A 13,994-nucleotide genomic window follows, 5' to 3' on the forward strand; every position below is an offset into this window, starting at 1 on the left:
ACAAAGAAATGAAATCCAAATACAGCCCGGATACAGTGGTTCACGCCTGTAATCCCAGCACTTTGGGAGGTGGAGGCAGGAGGATTGATTGAACCCAGGAGTTCAAGAGCAGCCTGGCAAACATGACAAAACTTCATCTCTACAAAAAATACGAAAATTAGCTGGGCATGGTGATGTGCACCTGTAGTCCTAGCTACTTGGGAAGCTGAGATGGGATGATTGCTTGAACCTAAGAGGGTGAGGCTGCAGTGAAATGTGATTGCACCACTGCACCCCAGCCTAGGCATCAGAGTGAGAAGAAAGAAGGAAGGAAGGAAGGAAGGAAGGAAGGAAGGAAGGAAGGAAGGAAGGAAGGAAGGAAGGAAGGAAGGAAAGAAAGAAAGAGAGAGAGACAGAAAGAAAGAAATAAGAGGAGAAGGAGAAGGAGAAGAAGGAGAAGGAGGGGGAGGAGGAGGAGGAGAAGAGGAAGAAGAAGAAGAAGAAGAAGAAGGAGAAGAAGAAGAAGAAGAAGAAGAAGAAGAAGAAGAAGAAGAAGGAGGAGGAGGAGGAAAGGAAGGAAGGAGAGAGAGAGGGAGGAGGGAGAGAGAGAGGGAGGAATGGAGAAAAAAGGAAAAAGGAAAGAGGGAAAGAAAGAAAGAAAAAGAAGAAAGAAAGAAAGAAAGGAAGAAAGAAAGGAAGAAAAAAGAAGAAAGAAAGGGAAAGAGAGAAAGAAAGAAATTCAAATATGTGGGCTTTTGATTTTCCAGTCTTTCCTCAGAACATTTGTCTATCGTTTGATTTCCTAGTCTCTCAACATTCGCAGTTGTCTGGCAAGGAAATAAGCTGGTTTGAAGTAGTGTGGGTTCCACCCAGTGTTATGCTGGCAAATGTTTAAAAACCAACTCTCTGAAAAAAAACTGGTGTGTGTGTGCGCGCACATGCGTGCGTGCGCACGCGCACACATATTCACATAAATATATGTTTGTTATAAATTTTACTGATATAAAAGATAGGGAACGTAAAATTTACAGTTAACAATGAGATATAAAATACTCTGTATTGTAAATTTCCATATAGACAATTGATTTTCATAGAATGCTTTCACTGATTCACAAAGTGTCCTACACATTGCCACACTATGATTGCAAATGACAAATGAGTAGTGCCAACATGAATGTTAGTTGATATTTTCCTTTGTATTAAAGAGTAAGGTGAAAGTGAAGCCATGGCAGAACTTCACTAGCTCATCAATGATGGGAATGGCTTATTTGCTGAATTGGAAAACAGTTTTTGATTGCTAGAAGACTATTTCCACAATTTTTGTGCACTCACAACAATAACCTCAGACCTTTTTTTTTATACTTTAAGTTCTAGGGTACATGTGCACAATGTGCAGGTTAGTTACATATGTATACATGTGCCATGTTGGTGTGCTGCACCCATTAACTCATCATTTAGCATTAGGTATATCTCCTAATGCTATCCCTCCCCCCTCCCCCCACCCCACAACAGTCCCCAGAGTGTGATGTTCCCCTTCCTGTGTCCATGTGTTCTCATTGTTCAATTCCCACCTATGAGTGAGAACATGTGGTGTTTGGTTTTTTGTCCTTGCAATAGTTTACTGAGAATGATGATTTCCAATTTCATCCATGTCCCTACAAAGGACATGAACTCATCATTTTTTATGGCTGCATAGTATTCCATGGTGTATATGTGCCACATTTTCTTAATCAAGTCAGACTTTTACATTTAATCTGTATTATTAACATTTTCTCTATCAATTTCTTAAGACAAGATAATTTTTTTTAAAAACTATGAATCAAGTTTTAATATGTAATGTTTGTTGATTTCTATGGTATAAATGCTCTCACCATTTTCAATTTTAAATTATCAATAATTGTTGCTAACTTGGAAAGAGAAATGCAGTAGCATGCCATTCTATCTATGGAATTTCACCATTCAGTCCCAACAGATGTAAATAACCTCAAGGCAAATATAATAGTAAAATGTAGTAACATAATTAAGAAGTACTGAGTTTTTAGTATTTACTAACTTTTAACATAACTTTTGTAACTAAGTTTATTAATTTATTTTTAAGAATGACTATTATTAATAATCAGGTTATCAAATTCCTGCAGATTTAACAATTGGATCTTGCAAGCCAGTATGATTCAACTCTAGCACACAACTGGTTCCATCCATTCCTTGAAGTATTCAAGTCAAACCTGAAAGAGATGCTGAGGAAAGGATGTGTTCCTCTCTTAGATGACAGAAGATACAAGTAGGACCTCTGCTGTCTCTTCTAAATTTAACGTTCCTTGATCTATACTAACAAATGTGTGCTACTTAATACGTAATAAATGGCTGAAATAGAACCCTGACTAAGATCTTGACTCTGGACCTAAAATCATGACCCCAGACATTCACAGGATTGAATTGCGTGGACAATGAGCACATCGTTTCTACCTTCTTTGCATTTAGATCTAATTTAGAGGCAAGGGGGAAGATAAATGGAATAAAATTAGTATTGTGTAATTTTTTATTACAAAAATGCTACGTCATCAAATGTTAAGGAAGTCTTCGGGGAGCCATCAAAATGATACACTGAAGGTGTTACCAACGAAAAGTGCCTTGTTCTTGAGTGTCTGGGATTCCATAATGCTCTCTTATTTGCTTGCATTTTGTAAATGTATATGCTTTTTTCCACTGGCCATTCATTTGAAATGTGGTAGGTGTTTCCTTCTGTGTGTTTCAACACCATAGACTTGGGGAATCTCTTACCTCCCAACGTTTCCGGAACAGAGAATGAATAGTGTGCAGCTTTAAATACAGGGCTGAAGTCACTGGCAGGAGCAACCTTCACAATGATGGTCACAGTTGCTGTGAAATTGAACACTGAATAAATGCTTTGTTGTTGTAGTTTTATTCCACAAACAAGCTCCCCGTCCCCCCAGGAACAGGCTTAGCAAGGAATTTTGAAACTGCAGTGGGATTCTCTGTGCTCCCAAGCAACCCCTGCTCCCAGACTGCATTCTCAAGGAACCAAAATAAATTTTGGTGCTAGCCAAAGCAATTTAGTGAAAAATACATAATGTATTGCATGGTATATTTTGTTTTGTATAGTAGAAATATGCATGTATTTATATACATCATTTTAAATATACAATTATATATTTCACACAAGATAGTTTATTGCATTTTTCATGGGTACAATCTCCTCCATTAGAGAGTTTGTTGGCGTGTCATTCTCAACCCAGCATGTGACATTCTCAGTTCTGCTTTTAATGTATATCCTAGAAAGTGGAAGGGAAAGAGACTCAGAAAATCACGTTCAAGGCTTAGCCTTGAACACATACAGCTGTTCCTCAGTATACACGGGGACTGGTTCCAAGGCCCTGGCATATAACAAAACGTGCACATGCTTAAGTCCTGCAGTCAGCTCTGCAACACCTGTGAATACAAAAGGTTGCCACTCTAATACATGCAGGTTTCTCATACTGAATACTGTATTTTGGATCTGCATTTGGTTGAAAAAAATCTGTATATAAATGGACCTTCACAGTTCAAACCCATGTTATTCATGGTTCACCTGTACCCTGAGGCCTTGAACTAGCTTAATTTCTCCAAGGCTCAGTTTCCTCATCAAAGAAAAAAAAAAGGAATAACATCAGTTTCAATCTCCTACATCACAGTGTGGGTATGAAGACAAAATGGGATCGTGCCCAAGAAGGTATATTTAAACTATAAAAGGTTAAGTAAAAAGCAGCTATTACATTTTATTCACCTCAGCCAAATGTTTGTATATTGTGTGTTACCAAAAATGAACTCTGTATTTCAGACAAACAAGCCTAAACTGTCATTACAGAGTTGTCAAAAAGAAGGAACTTGATGTCCCAACATAAAAGCAAGAAACTTGCAAACATGGAAAAATTTTAATAAAGGTAAAATAATAATTAACATTTACTGTGAAAGGTACTGATTTGCCATTGGTATTATTGTCCCCATTTCACAGGCAAGAAAACTGAGATTCACAGAGTTCAGTTCTTAGACAAAGATCACAAAACTCATAAGTCACCAGATGGGTATTAAACCAAGCTATGTTCACCAGCATCTCCAAAAATATCTTCTTTGAGATGCTAATGTGTCAAATGTAGAATCCTAATGAAACAGAGGTAAAAGGTTTCTTTTTGGCAAGACTTCTTCAGATCTCCAATATATCATTATGTGTTATAAATCTCCAGGTATGCCTTGCTCCCCAAATTTATTTGACCAAAGAATTCTTCTTTAGTGGATTATCTTGTGGAATTCATGTTCTAAAGAATGCTGGTATTGCCTCTACTGAAAATCCATGCCACGTGTGTCAAATAAGAAAATTTAATCTAGGATTCATAGGATTCATAGAACGTTTACTTCAGAGAATCTGTGACATTCATTGAATTTTGGTATGTGTTGTTACGTGCATTTTTCAAGGGATAGGATCCACAGCTCTTATCAGAATCTCAAAAGTGTTCATGCCCCGCAAGAAAGATTAAGAAGCACTATTCTACAAAGACAGGTGATTTACGTTAAAGCCTCTATATTTCCTACAATGAACGTCACTCATGTGTTGCAAGAGCAGGTGCCATTTACAGCTCTGCCATACAATGATTTTTATTGCATCCATAAACACTCAAAACTATACTAATTAGCTGGCTTGTAAAAATATATTGAACTACTTGTGCACTATTACAAGCATCCTTTATTCACATCCTTTGAATGTGTTGGGTGTGAAGGGACTAGAAAGAATGGGGATTTATTACTGTGAGAAATGTCTTTCCTCTTCCGTATCAGGGAAAGGCTCAAATCTGGTGAGAGGGGAAGACTCTTTTTTGATTAGAAAATCAATATGAGTAGCTGCAAGAAAGTGTATCCATCCTGAAATGTCAATTGGGCTACAATATAGGCTTCTTGCATCAGAACACAAGTTAGGAACAGAGAAACTACAACAAGAACACTTCTGGGCATAGCGTCATGCTTAAGTCCCTGTCCCTTATACATCACCTTTCCACAAGGTTGGGTCATTTAAGTATACAAATCACCTTTATAGACTTAGCCTCATTAGAACTCTTGTATCCGTGAGTCAAGAGTGATTTAATGAGCCCTAGATGTGCTGATTACAGTTCAGCATAAGTTCCCTTTGGTTGCAAACGTATAGATATATACCATCATTCCACTCTTATCCATCCATGACAGACAAAGCACTCTTCCTCATTGCTCCCAGATGCAATCTCAAAATCCTTCTCAATGACCCAGGAAATTACCACCAATAATTCAGACTTCTCACAAGAGAAGAAACTCAAATGCCACCCCTATTCTAGGCTCTCCTTTACTAGGAACTGACATTCTACTACTAAACTTATGTTTGCAACCCAAACACCCACATTGTCTTGAATATCTTTGATGCCAACCAACTGCTCGATTACTTACTACCATATTTTCCAGATACAATAGATGCTTGGCATTAATAACAAATGTATCCAGAATTTTAAGAATCCCTATTTTCACAAATACCTCTATAGCCAACAGATTAACTCTTAAAATGGTAATACATAGGTGAATATGTAAATGACCCCTTAGGGCACTTGTATGTTCTGATGTGTAGAACAATAAGCAAACAGAAGCAGGTGTCAGGTGTTTAACTAAGCTGGTCCACTCTCTAAGTACTCTGCTCTAGATCTATAGCTCACAATTTAAATATGTACCAAAGAGTGGTTTACAATTAGCAAAACTATGACTGTTAAATCCACAAATGCCAAGAATTTTATGACCATAGAATCTGGGTGGACTTAATCTCACTGTACCAAAGACTCATTCTAACACAGGCTGACCCAAATTGGTGGGATGGTTATGAAAAGACCAAATGGCAGAGAGGGATAACCATGCCCTGCACCTCCATGAAGGTGTTCCCGGGCTGCAGAACTTGGCAAGTAACTCATGATTTGCATTAATATGGCTCTATATATGTCATATAAAATAATTCAAATAAAATACTTTTAAAACATCCTATTACCTATATGTTCAGACTACATGTTGCCCAACATATGGTTCTTTTCAAGTAAGAAGTGTCTGGCATTACTAGCATAAAGGTATTCAAGTATAAAGCATAAGAGTTAGGTCTACACATCCCTTGCCCCTTCTACCTCCAAGGATCTCTAGCTGGAGTGGTATTTAAGAATTGTGTATTCATTAAGGCATTGTTAAGAGGCAAAAGAGACTTCCCAGATCTAATGAAAACTTCCAACATGAGTCTACTTAATTCTCCTCTTCCTCCTTTGCCCAACTTCAAAAAACTGCCTCAAACATGATGGATCTTTACATTTTAAAATCTAAATTGAAGAGTCTGAAGTATAGACACTTACTGCTCTTTGAAAATTTTATCCAGATTACCTGTATGGGAAGGAAGTAGGTCATCAAATACTAAAATCATTATTTCGTAGGTATGTCCAGCTGCAATTATCTCTGGGTCTTCATAGTCCAACTCTTTAGCAACCTTATAAAATGAGATTTCTTTGAGCAAAAATGACCAAATTTTTTAAATGTACATGTTATCTGTTTTTGTTTTTGTTTTGTTTTTTTTTTGGAGATGGGGGTCTCACTATGTTGCTCAGGCTACTCGCAAACTCTTGGGCTAAACAATCCTCCCACCTCAGTCTCCCAAGAAGCTGGGATTACAGACATGTGCCACTGCACACCCAGCTAAATGTATGTGTTTCAAGTAATACATCATTCTGCAAAAGGCAAGCATATCTCCATTTCCATTTCACAGGGATGGTCTCAGAATATGCCCAAGACTGACACAGACTGACACACAAAAGCAGGCAGTTTGGTGAAACAAAGGCACATCTTAGATTTCCTTCCAGTGTAGATTACTGTTGGACAAAGCATTGTGGCAAAGTAGAATAAAATACGGGCTGTACCTTGTCTTTACTGCATGTAAATGGTGTGACCTCAGGCAAAATTTTTTTTTTATTATTATACTTTAAGTTTTAGGGTACATGTGCACAATGTGCAGGTTAGTTACATATATATACATGTGCCATGCTGGTGTGCTGCACCCATTAACTCGTCATTTAGCATTAGGTATATCTTCTAATGCTATCCCTCCCCCCTCCCCCAACCCCACAACAGTCCCCAGAGTGTGATGTTCCCCTTCCTATGTCCATGTGTTCTCACTGTTCAATTCCCATCTATGAGTGAGAAGATGCGGTGTTTGGTTTTTTGTCCTTGCAATAGTTTACTGAGAATGATGATTTCCAATTTCATCCATGTCCCTACAAAGGACATGAACTCATCATTTTTTATGGCTGTATAGTATTCCATGGTGTATATGTGCCACATTTTCTTAATCCAGTCTATCATTGTTGGACATCTGGGTTGGTTCCAAGTCTTTGCTATTGTGAATAGTGCCGCAATAAACATATGTGTGCATGTGTCTTTATAGCAGCATGATTTATAGTTCTTTGGGTATATACCCAGTAATGGGATGGCTGGGTCAAATGGTATTTCTAGTTCTAGATCCCTGAGGAATCGCCACACTGACTTCCACAATGGTTGAACTAGTTTACAGTCCCACCAACAGTGTAAAAGTGTTCCTATTTCTCCACATCCTCTCCAGCACCTGTTGTTTCCTGACTTTTTAATGATTGCTATTCTAACTGGTGTGAGATGGTATCTCATTGTGGTTTTGATTTGCATTTCTCTGATGGCCAGTGATGATGAGCATTTTTTCATGTGTCTTTCGGCTGCATAAATGTCTTCTTTTGAGAAATGTCTGTTCATATCCTTTGCCCACTTTTTGATGGGGTTGTTTGTTTTTTTCTTGTAAATTTGTTTGAGTTCATTGTAGATTCTGGATGTTAGCCCTTTGTCAGATGAGTAGATTGCAAAAATTTTCTCCCATTTTGTAGGTTGCCTGATCACTCTGATGGTAGTTTCTTTTGCTGTGCAGAAGCTCTTTAGTTTCATTAGATCCCACTTGTCAATTTTGGCTTTTGTTGCCATTGCTTTTGGTGTTTTAGACATGAAGTCCTTGCCCATGCCTATGTCCTGAATGGTAATGCCTAGGTTTTCTTCTAGGGTTTTTATGGTTTTAGGTCTAACATTTAAGTCTTTAATCCATCTTGAATTGATTTTTGTATAAGGTGTAAGGAAGGGATCCAGTTTCAGCTTTCTACATATGGCTAGCCAGTTTTCCCAGCACCATTTATTAAATAGGGAATCCTTTCCCCATTGCTTGTTTTTCTCAGGTTTGTCAAAGATCAGATAGTTGTAGATATGTGGCGTTATTTCTGAGGGCTCTGTTCTGTTCCATTGATCTATATCTCTGTTTTGGTACCAGTACCATGCTGTTTTGGTTACTGTAGCCTTGTAGTATAGTTTGAAGTCAGGTAGCGTGATGCCTCCAGCTTTGTTCTTTTGACTTGGGGATGTGGGCTCTTTTTTGGTTCCATATGAATTTTAAAGTAGTTTTTTCCAATTCTGCGAAGAAAGTCATTGGTAGCTTGATGGGGATGGCATTGAATCTATAAATTACCTTGGGCAGTATGGCCATTTTCACGATATTGATTCTTCCTGCCCATGAGCATGGAATGTTGTTTCATTTGTTTGTATCCTCTTTTATTTCATTGAGCAGTGGTTTGTAGTTCTCCTTGAAGAGGTGCTTCATGTCCCTTGTAAGTTGGATTCCTAGGTATTTTATTCTCTTTGAAGCAATTGTGAATGGGAGTTCACTCATGATTTGGCTCTCTGTTTGTCTGTTATTGGTGTATAAGAATGCTTGTGATTTTTGTACATTGATTTTGTATTCTGAGACTTTACTGAAGTCGCTTATCAGCTTAAGGAGATTTTGGGCAAAATATTTTAAAAGAGAAAATATTTTGTTTCTTTCCAAACTTCAGTGTAGGAAAAAAAGAGAAAATATTTTGAATGTACTCTGTAAGCGATAAAGCACTATACAAAGTGTAAGTTATTCTTATTATGATGTTTCCTCACCACTTAAAAAATACCTGTTAAGTACTAATTATGTTTGAGGTACAGTTGTAGGCACTAAGTACATATCAGTAAACAAGATAGTCCCCTATCAGTGACTTGAAAACAGTCCTAATTTAGTAGCACGGGCATGAATCTCAGGTGGCATAAATTGGAATGGATCTATATGACACCAAGTACCCAGGTGTTCAGGAAGAACTACATTTTAAAAATTTTAGAAACTGACTCATTTGTCCATCCATTCAAGTATATTGAGTACCCACTATGCACCAAGCAGGTGTTGACACACAAAAATAAACCACTTAGAAATGTGTAAAGCTTACAGTCTAATAAGAGCTACAATGAAGTAGGCATTTACAACAGAGTCTAACAAGTGATTTGATAGGGAATATACAACTTATAATGCAAGCCCTCATCAGGGAGAACTAAGCCAGTTATGGCATTAAAGGAAGCTCTTAGGAATAAGTAACATTTAATATCTGTGGAACAATTATGCAAATATAAAAATAAATTAGAGGTGAGTAATGATGGAGATAGTTATCAAAATATAAAGTGAACATATGAAGACCCAAATCTTAGCATCATGTTTATAAAACCTCCATCTTCATCCAAATTTCATTTTAAAAGGTGACAGTTTGGCATTGCATTTCAAAATGAACATCAACCCAGGAAATCTCTTGGCTCAGTGCCTAAGCTTCCAAAATTCACAATATATGCAAAAGGCCAGCTTGTAGCTTATGGAGTTTGTCACAAAAATCTGGGGTTAGGGCCAGAGAAAGAGAAATGTTACCAATGGTCTCAGCCATATCTTCTGGCTAAGTGTGGGGAGGGTGCTTGGTGATATTTGGGTTATAAAATCTAACAAGGATTAGCACTTTGAAATAAAGATCTGTGGAAATTAGAAGTTAGAAGGAGGGATTTCTTCCAAGACAGAATCCCATCTTGGGAAGCAAAAAGAAAACTTAACTGTGTCCATCATCTGCCGATGGAAAGTGTATAATCTCCAGAGGGTATAGAAAAGAGGAGCTGATCAACTGCTCCCAGTGCCAGGAGAATGAACCATTGTCACACACATAGTCACACAGACTTATCTCTAAGGAAATCAGTGTGCTTTTTACCCTCTGATTCATTTCCCCAGCTAACTAGGACACAAATTACTTTGTGCTTATTATAAGAAGGAGAAACTGGCCGGGTGCGGTGGCTCACACCTGTAATCCCAACACTTTGGGAGGCCGAGGTGGGTGTATCACGAGGTCAGGAGATCGAGACCATCCTGGCTAACACGGTACAAAAAAAAAAAATTAGCCGGGCGTGGTGGCAGGCGCCCGTAGTCCCAGCTACCCGGGAGGCTGAGGCAGGAGAATGGCGTGAACCTGGGAGGTGGAGCTCGCAATGAGCCGAGATCGCACCACTGCACTCCAGCTTGGGCGATAGAGCAAGACTCTGTCTCAAAAAAAAAAAAAAAAAAAGAAGGAGAAACTGATGGCAGGCATCAAGATAATAAAGGACTTGCCCAAATGCCTTCCAGCAAGGGAGGATCGCTTGAGGCCAGGAGTTCAGGACCAGCTTAGGCAACACAGCAAGATCCTGTCTCTACAAAAAAATTTAAAAATTAGTCGGGTGTGGTGGTACACGCCTGTAGTCCTAGCTACTGGGGAGGCTGAGGCAGGAGAATCACTTGAGTGCAGTAGTTCAAGGCTGTGTGAGCTATGATCACTCCACTGTACTCCAGCCTGGGTAACAGAGCAAAACTTTATTTCTAAAAAAATATTTTTTAAGACAGCAGAGGAGCCCAGAATTACGCTGTGCTATGTTAGAGCTCCTCTTGCTGAATCTACCAGCAGCATCTTAACTGTGGCCATAAAATGACTCCGTCTCTCTGGAGTTACAGCAACTGTTTCTCGCCTGGATGACATTTTCAGCATTTGGCACTTGCTCAAAGAGTTGTCCAGAACCAACTGGGCCTGAGCTAGGAGCATAATGGATTGCATCAGGAGGCTCATCAAGGTCACGACACAAGAGTTTTGCAACTACTGTATCTTTCACAATTTCCTCCTTGAGTGTGTGCCTGTTTAATTTTTTAAGAAGAAAAATCCCTTTAGATGGATATCATTTTTAAATTTAATGCATTTTCCATAAATATACACTAGTTTGGGTAATGCATGTATGTAGATGCCCTGTGTATCCTGGAGCAGACAGCTCAACTTTGGCGTACCATCTAAGAAGCCATTTCCCAAAAGGTTCTATGAATTTGGTAGGATTGTTGTCATTTTCTGGGAGTATGTATTTTCTGAACCCAGATGGGCACTTGTTTGGGATGGGCAGTTGATCAAGGACATCACCTTAGTGGAGAAGTCTTAAATGGGAATCAGATAATTCTCTGGGATTGTTCCAACCTGGAACATCTGGGTGGTGTGGTCAAGAGAGATAATCCTTACCATTCTATAGTCAAAGTGGATTTATTTTCATCTCAATATGTTTACCCATTTCTTCATCAGGATCTCTCTGCCCCAAATGCTCACTCTTAAGCCTTCAGCCTCTAAAACCTACTCATCCTTCAAAGGCTAACAGCTCTCATTCCTCAAGAAGCTCCTCTGATTATTCCAGTCTCATGTGTTCTTCCCCTTAACAATTAACGCACAGCACCTAGAACCTGAAGTCATTGCATATTTTTATCATCTGTTGTTTTACATGTATTCATCTTATGACTCTGACAAGATACAATCTTCTTACAGCAAATGACCATAACAAATACTCATACTGACACCATTAGGGGCTATAACACTGGGTGCAGCATATGGTAGGTGTTTGGTTAATTAAATATGATTCCCCTGGGGGAAGAAGAAGGAGAAAAAGTAGAAGAAGAAAGAAAATGAGAAGCAGAAAGGATAACATTTACTGAGTGTATGCCAAGCCCAACTAAACAAATTCTAAGTATTGGTTATATTTGATCCTTATGACAATGCTATGAAGTAGGTGCAATAATCACCTCCATTTGGAAGATGGAGTAATTGGGACCCAAACAAGACCACATGGGTGGTAGTTAGCAAGACTAGATTTTGTTTTTGATTAGGCAATCAGGAATAAAACCTAGGAAACATGGGACAGCTGTCCTCTGTGTAAATAAGAAACTGAGGGGAGTTAAGGAGGAAGAAGAGTGACACAGATGTAGGTTTGGAGACTGAATTTCTGATAATAAAAATATTCCTACCAACGATAATACAAACCCACCATCCCTTATCCAAACTCCAAAATCCAAAGCTCTGAAACTAAGAATTTTTTCATAACTTACTTGGCATCAAAATTTAGCCTGACCCTACCTGAAATTTTCGACTTCAAAACCTTACCTGAACTGTCAGACCTTTATTTGTCCCATTTAGTGTGAGTATTCACTATGAATTTGAATATGGGGTATATGGATATTACTCCTGCTGGGGAAGTTGCATAATATATGATATACACATCCTATTACATTTCTAAAGTCAGATAAAAATATCTTCATCCTGAAACATATTCAATGTCAAAGGTTTCAGATTATGGGTTATTTAACTGTAATAAATTGCATTTATAAAAGTCATGTGATATGTGAGCACTATGTTCAGAATCTCACATAAATTATCCCATTTTTTCTTCACAACAATCCTGCAGGTAAGTACTATTATTATCCAATTTTATAAAGAAAAAACTGAAAACCAAAGGCTTAAGTAAGTTACCGAAGATCACACAGCTGAAAAGTGATAGAACCAGGATTCCAAGCTAGGTCTATGGTTCCAAAATTCAAGCTTTTACCACTTACTGTCAGATCCTGGAAATCCAACTTGCAATAATGAATCGTGATATAGTTTAGATATTTGGCCCCTCCAAATGTCATTTTGAAATATTATTCCTAATGTTGGGGGATGGGGCCTGGTGGGAGGTGTTTTGGTCATAAGAGCGGATCCCCCACGATTTGTGGGATTGGTGCCACCCGTCCAGAGTCAGTTCTCACTCTGGTAGTTCATAGGAGAGCTAGTTGTTTAAAAGAGTGTGACACCTTCACCTCTCTCTTGTTCCCTCTCTTGCTATGTGATGTATTCGCTCTCCCTTTGCCTTCAGCCATGAATAAAGGCTTCCTAGGCCTCACTCAAAGCCAAGCAGATGCTGTCACCATGCTTTTTGAACAGACTGCAGAACCATGATCTTATTAAACCTCTTTTCTTTATACATTACCCAGTCTCAGGTATTCTCTTACAGCAACACAAAATGGACTAACACAGATAGGCCCAAGAGGTTATTTCTGAGGACCATTACCTGGGGATGAACAAGAGTCAATTTGATGATTAACCACATGTCCAGTTGGGCCAATAAATATGGCAATGTCTCTTCTCTCTACCCACTCCAAATTCTTGCCCATGCCCACCTATCTCAGCACACCTAATGAGGTATTGATCACAGAAAGGTGAATTGTCATTAATGCCATGGGTATAGGCAGTTACTAGAATTGCTGCACACTGCCAGTCACAGTCACAAGCCTTAATGGAGAAGGACTGGACACTTGCAAATCCAGCTCTCTCCACGTCAAGACGTGTAGCAGTAAACACAGTTCCACGCTCTGTAACAAAATAGCACATCTTCTACAAACTGATCCATGCTGTCATTTTCAAAATTACTTTATTATATACATAGCAATGGAAAAGATAAGGGGAAAATTATGCCCTATTCATTAGAATTAAGACATAGGTTCAAGCCAGGTGTGGTGGCTCACGCCTGTAATCCTAGCACTTTGGAAGGCCCAGGTGGGGAGATCACTTGATGCCAGGAGCTTGAGACAAGCTTGGGCAGCATAGTGAGACTGATCTCTTCAAAAATAAAAATTACAAGTCAGCCACGTGTAGGTGGGAGGATCGCTTGTGCCCAGTTCAAGGCTGCAGTGAGCTGTCATCACACAACTGCGCTCCAGCCTGAGCCACAGAGCAAGAAACTGTCTCATTAAATAAATGAATACATAA

At 38.8% G+C, this 13,994-nt stretch overlaps 1 long non-coding RNA gene across 4 annotated transcripts in view; it reads right to left on the reverse strand.

Moving 5' to 3' along the window:
- LOC103784977 (uncharacterized) overlaps positions 1-13,994 on the reverse strand; it is a 49,859-nt gene that overhangs the window by 15,602 nt on the left and 20,263 nt on the right. For all 4 annotated transcript variants that reach the window (XR_010111557.1, XR_008624761.2, XR_010111559.1 and 1 more), the window contains one exon: positions 2,761-2,859. This is a non-coding gene — a long non-coding RNA (uncharacterized LOC103784977). The remainder of the gene's footprint in view (positions 1-2,760; positions 2,860-13,994) is intronic.

The sequence above is a fragment of the Pan paniscus genome, chromosome 2, assembly GCF_029289425.2.
Source record: "Pan paniscus chromosome 2, NHGRI_mPanPan1-v2.0_pri, whole genome shotgun sequence".
Classification (NCBI taxonomy): Eukaryota; Metazoa; Chordata; class Mammalia; order Primates; family Hominidae; genus Pan; species Pan paniscus.